This window comes from Columba livia, chromosome 14, assembly GCF_036013475.1.
Source record: "Columba livia isolate bColLiv1 breed racing homer chromosome 14, bColLiv1.pat.W.v2, whole genome shotgun sequence".
NCBI lineage: Eukaryota > Metazoa > Chordata > Aves > Columbiformes > Columbidae > Columba > Columba livia.
In genome coordinates, this window is record NC_088615.1 from 19,576,582 (window position 1) to 19,582,581 (window position 6,000).

Below are 6,000 nucleotides of genomic sequence, written 5' to 3' on the forward strand. Positions count from 1 at the left end.
AGGAGGCTATGAGAAGGCTAATGATGCCTCTGCTGATACCATCTCCGCCCTACAGTGGCAGAAGTGCCTCTGACCTTCAAAATGGCCGAGGGTTTTCTTGCTTACTTGCTCCTGGCTGCAGAACTATAGGACTTTTCGGCATTTATGGCTATAGTATGTCCCCAAAAGCCATTTGGGTGCCCAGCCCCCATGGGAATTCTGTCTGCCAGTTGTGCCAGGACTTTTTACTTGTTTATAGGATGTGGCATTTCCTGTCATCCAGTTTCAGTTCCTACCTAATGAAGCAAATTAGGATGAAGGCCAACATTTTACCTGTTGTCTCAGGCTTTTTTACCTCTCTCTGCCCATCCAGGCAGCCTTTCTTTAGCTCACACATGAGGATCTGCACAGGCATCAGATTATTTCAACTAACATTGCTGATGTAAGGATGAGATGAAAAATAAATATGGGAAATGTAAATTGAAAGGTTATGAACTAATGGAAAGTCAGGGAATCAGCAAATTGCACTGATGTACAAAGCCTTAAATGGCAGCAAGTCTGGAACTACTCAAGTTCAGCCTCTTATTGTGCACTGAGAGGTAAGACATTTGTACCTTGTGGGATGGGATAGTGAAGAAAAGGACGCTTCTGTTCTGAGTCACATTTCTGCAATTCCGTATGATAGAACAGAAAGCCCTCAACACAGGGATGAGAGTGTTCTGCAGTCCCACACTTCCATCGTGTTCCTGCTTCAAGAGGCTCATCTGCGGCTCTCGCTTCAGTCTTCATCAGGTCTGAGGGGGTGGGAAGGAAAAAAGGAGAAAAAACTATTAACTCAGTGTCTGTGGAAGTCCCATTCTTGCATTTGCCCCGCAGAGGTGGCCAGCTGCAGCAGCAGACTCACCATTAATTCTACCATTTCACTGCACAGATCTGACCTCCTTAAGAGTGATTTGATGTTTCTTTAAGCAACACCCCGTCTCCATGAAGAAATGCCAGCAGAGAAGTTTCAAGCTTGCTATTTTTATTTAAGCTGTTGGAACAGTATGGACATAATGTAAGTAACTGGACCAGCCAACAGGGTGTCCGTCAGTCAGTGACTCAGTCTTCAGATCAGACAGATGCAAGCCCATATAAACAGGTTCAGCCCAAAAGTCATGATAATAAATAATTTATTTTCGTACATTTCAAAACACCAGATACAGTAAAGTGAGTGTTTTCTTTGGAAGCAGGCGTTACTGGTCGGCTGTATTTGCTTCCCGCACCAGCAATAACGTGTTCTGAACGAGTGGAGGGAGACTTTGACTGCCATTCTGCCAGAGCCTCCTTGGTTCATGGTTGAAGGCTGCTGAGTCTTAGGAAATCACTCTGAAATAAATTAATGCGCTGTTTCAAGGTACGTGGCATCGTCAGGTTTGCACACCATCACTCGGAGCGCTAGAGAGATCCCAACAGCCAGGTGCGCATCTGGAAAAAATGGACTTTGAAGGTGTTTTTTCCCATCATCATGGGATTGCTGAGTCACACACAGCAAATTTAAAATGTCCCAGGACATTTAAAAAGTATTTTTGATCAAGTGAATAGCCGTGTAAAGCTGGTGAAAGAAATGTAGAAAAAAATGATCAGATGAGATGCAGAGACAGTTGCCTTTAAAGGGTCAAATGGAATTTTAGGACTGCAATTAGTCCTAAAATTCCATTCGGCCCTTTGAAGGCAAGCGCGAGGCTGATGTGGCCCCTGGTGAAAATGAGCTTGATGCGCCTGGTTTAGGGTTCATATCAGGTAGTCATGGAGTATTTAAGATCCCCAGTGGTCTGACTCAAACATTTTAATAACTTACTTATTCATAGTCTTGCTACCTGTAGACTAGGTAAAATCCAATACAGGAGCAAAAACCTGTACACAAAAATGCAGGTGAAGTTTCCAAATCTTTCAGATGTGTTTCATAAATTGTATTTAGTACAGAATTCATCAGTAAGCTGGATATGATCTTGCTAGGAGAAAGGAAGAATAAAGCATGCAGTGCTGTGGGCAGTGTATTTCAAGATAAGTAGTCTTTCGGTCTTATTACCCATGCAGCTAACTTTGAGGATAAACAATATGAACCATCATGCAAATATTTAGCCGAGATCTCTATTTCATGTGGTCATTTAGGAAGACTTACAAATAGATATTTATTTTGAATATCCTTTAACTGTGCATGTATTGTATTTGCCTGATCCAGGAGAAAATACAAAACCTGTTTTTCTCGCTCAGCTCCCAAGGTAACTGTGCAGACGTGTGCTGCATCGTTGGATGTAAAACTGGGGTCATGCACAGCCTTATTTGCTTTTTGTAGCTGCTAACTCTGCAAACTCGGAGTGGGCTCTGCAAGTCAAAGCTGCTTTCATGTTTATTAGGAACAGCAGTAAAGGTCCATCGGGTTGATAAGCACAGAGATGACTTGTCTTCCTGGACAGCCTACGATTCTTTGTGCAAGTAAACTTCTAGAGCCAATGGGTAAGAAGGAACGCTCTTTTAAAGTCATCTCTCCCTCGGGTACCTGCAATGGCCAGTTAGCACCTCTGCCAACCAAAACACCGGTCTTCAGAAGAATAACTAAGACTTTAGAGTAACTAATAGAATAACTAATGCTTCTTTAGGTTCATATGTCCTAGAATAAAGCACCCAAAACACTCTCATTTGAGGCTTTTGGAAAAGGTGGAAGGGAAGAGAGTGTAGAGCGGATTGGATTCTCTTCATGTCCTTCATCAGCGGGAAGGGAGGGCACTCACAGGTTGGGGCAGTGAAAAATAAATAGCAAAGCAGGTACAATCACTGACAAATACAAGACAAGCTCTCAGGCTGGAGGGCTCCAAGCTATCAAATACTTTGTCAGTCTCAGCAAGCTGGTAAATAAAGGTTCTTCCACATAAATCTTTGGATCTGATCCTCACAAAGAGACCTTTCAGTCCGAGCTCTTTCTCCAATGCTGCCTGGCTGGAGCAGAGCACAGGGAGGCTTATTTATGCGTCCAGTAGCAGTTTATGACAAGCACCATCTCATCTCAAGGATCTGACATATACATGCATCGTTGTCCAATTCACAAATTCTTGCATCTAAAAGTTTAATAAGCTCTTCATTTGATTTTTTTAAATGGTTTTCACAGAAGTGAATGTTTTTCCTTGCAGAGCAGGGACTGTGTGCTCTTTTATCTGCACCCCATAAAGGGCTGGGATGTCTCTTTGAGCTTGGCTAATAATTTGAAAGTAATCCAGATTTTGTTTTTTCTACAGGTTTAAATGAAAAGTGAATGTTTTAAGTGGAGGAGTAAAAGGTACATTGAATTTGGAAATATGACCACAGCAACAGCAGAGCTGTGGAAAAATTCAAGGAGTTATTAAAACCTTTAAAACTCAATTGTTTAGAAATTAGGCACATAGTTTAAAAATGACGCTTTGGCAAAGCTGAGTGAGTTACCCTTCCCATCATATATTAAATGAAACCTCTGCTATATGTCCCTCCTTAGCTGGCCAGGAGCATCCCCTAGTTGCCTCAAAACCCTCTGCATGACCACAGCACAGCATTTCCAGCTTTTGCTCATCAGCACTTGAAGAAGACTTGGTGCTCAAGTCTAAATTACTGGAAGCAAAGGTGAACTTCTGCCGTTGACATACTTTGGGAGTAGGTCTGAGTCCTTGGGAAGGGATGATGGGTTTTCTCCCATGACACCGCTAGTATCCGAAACTGAGCAGCTTGGAGTTTCTTAAGGCTGAGCTGCTTCTCTCACGCTGGAGAACAGAAGAACATCTGGTCTTAGCTACTGTTTTTCAACTGGATCATCTTGTGCCTCACTAAAATGAATGAGAAACACATGCAGGCTGTATTTTCAAAAAGTTGAATTTCATTGATGCAACTAAAGTAGTGATTTTCACATGCAATTAGATACACAGATGTAGACAAGCAACGATTTACACACACACTACATTTCCAGCGAGGCCCTACGTACATTCCCATATGCTTTACACATGCGAAGTGTGCACATGGCAAGGAGGCATGGGAAAGTATTTACATGTGCGATTGTATCTTCCCACAGCAATGCCTGGGAATTAGAAAGTACTAACTTAGACAATATTTTGGATGTAAAATCTGATGACACTTTCAATTCTGTTCTGCAGGCCCCACTATAAATAATGCTGATTGTTAATTATGATCTGCCTACAACAGCACTTCACCAGGCACTTTGCAGATAGCCCAGAGACTGGGAGCTCAGATCACCCGTGTGTTATTCTGCTTTCTAGAAGCATTTTGGAATAGACATCAGCATCCAAAGCCCTTTAGGAACAGGGTGTACATCTCTGAGAGATTGATGAAGAGTGAAAAACTGAAGTGCAACACAGTGCGACCAAATCAAAACATTCAGGAGATACTTGTCAAGATAGTAAAAATGTAAGATTTTTTTTAACGATATCACATCTTGAGTCCTTTTTGAAAACCTGTAGGAATGTTCTCTTTACAAAAGGCAAAAAACAATGTACTGTTTTCCAAAAAGTGTTACTTCCTAGGAAGCAAAGTGAGAGTTTGGGAACAAGTGAGTGGCTGGGGACTTGGGCTGGTCCCCCCGAGATGTCCCTGGGGTCCCTCGGGGGCTGCTGGTGGCTTACCAGGTCCTAGGTCTCCAGCTGACAGGACAGAGATATTAGTCTTTTCTTCCTTCAGCATGTGTGAAGATAAAGGCAGGGTGGGTAGGGGTGGAGATTGTGTAGTGGTTGGTGATATGATAATTGAAGCCATTGATGGGAAAACGCACTCCTAAGAAAATGATTTTGTGTGTTTATTCTCCAATGCAAATAATTTGCTCTTTCAAAAAACAGATGGGTCCATGGGCTGTGATCTGATCTAGGACAGGTCTGTAAGAACCACTGAAAAAACCTCAAGACTTAACAACATTAAAACATTGGGGATTTTTTCCGAAGACCACAGCGTGTGCTGATGTTGAATGTTGAACTACCCTGGAGCCAGCACAGTGAACTTGCTCATCCTACCGTAAGTCTTCAGGATTGAGTAGGATGGGTTGCGGCTCCCTGTGGTGATACCACACGGTGTCTGGACCTGTGTAGAGATCCACAGCAGCTAGGACTCTCCAGTGGTTGTTAAAATGTGCTGATGGGGCACAAAAGTACACACAGCATCAGCCGCACAGGAATGGAGCAGTAAGGACCTTGGAGGGCAAGACTGGGGACGGTGATGAGAGTTAATGGTTGTCTTCTCAAAGCTGGGAAAAGGAAGGTGCAAGGGTCAGGAGCTGCAGCCACCTGAGTTTCCAACAGCTGGATGCTCGGCTGGGCAAGTTCTTACACCTCAAATTACCTGCTTGAATCCTGGCTGAGGGCTTGGGACAGACTTTGCTCGTTTATCAAAACAGATCATTTACATAGCCTTGTTTCTATTAACAGGCCAAACAAGTTCAAAGTGCCAACATACTGAAGAAGTGGAAAAGTTCGTTTATAGAAGGGAAAAAGGGGGAAGGAAAAAAAAAAAACAAAACCCAAGTTATTTCCACAATGTTTGCGTTCCCACGTCTTAACCACAGTGTTCCCAGCACGCAGATTTTTACAGAGCATCTGAAAACAAACCACAATGAGAAAGAAACTTCAAAGTTTTTAAGGAAAGCAAAACTGAGCAGAAGTAGCACGGAGAGAAGACGGGCAGTTTGGAGCAGCGTACGGGAGCAGTACCAGGCTCCGCCACCTGTCCCAGCCCCACGCACCTGCAGTCCCACCAGGACCTCTGCAGGTGACCTGGGAAGGTGGCATGTGTGAAGGACTGGGAGACCTGTAATACTCAGTTATTTAAGGGGTTTTAGTTCCTTTTTAGCAGGTTGAAAAGGCAGGGAATCGCCAAAATATCTGTGAGTGTAACTCCTTTGTCCCTGTGGTCAAGACCAAGTGAGTCCTGGTGCTGTGGGTGCTGCGTGGGTGGTCAGAAGGTCAGGGACTGGTAGGTGTCCTGTGCTGGACCTGATGTTAGGTTGTAGCTGGA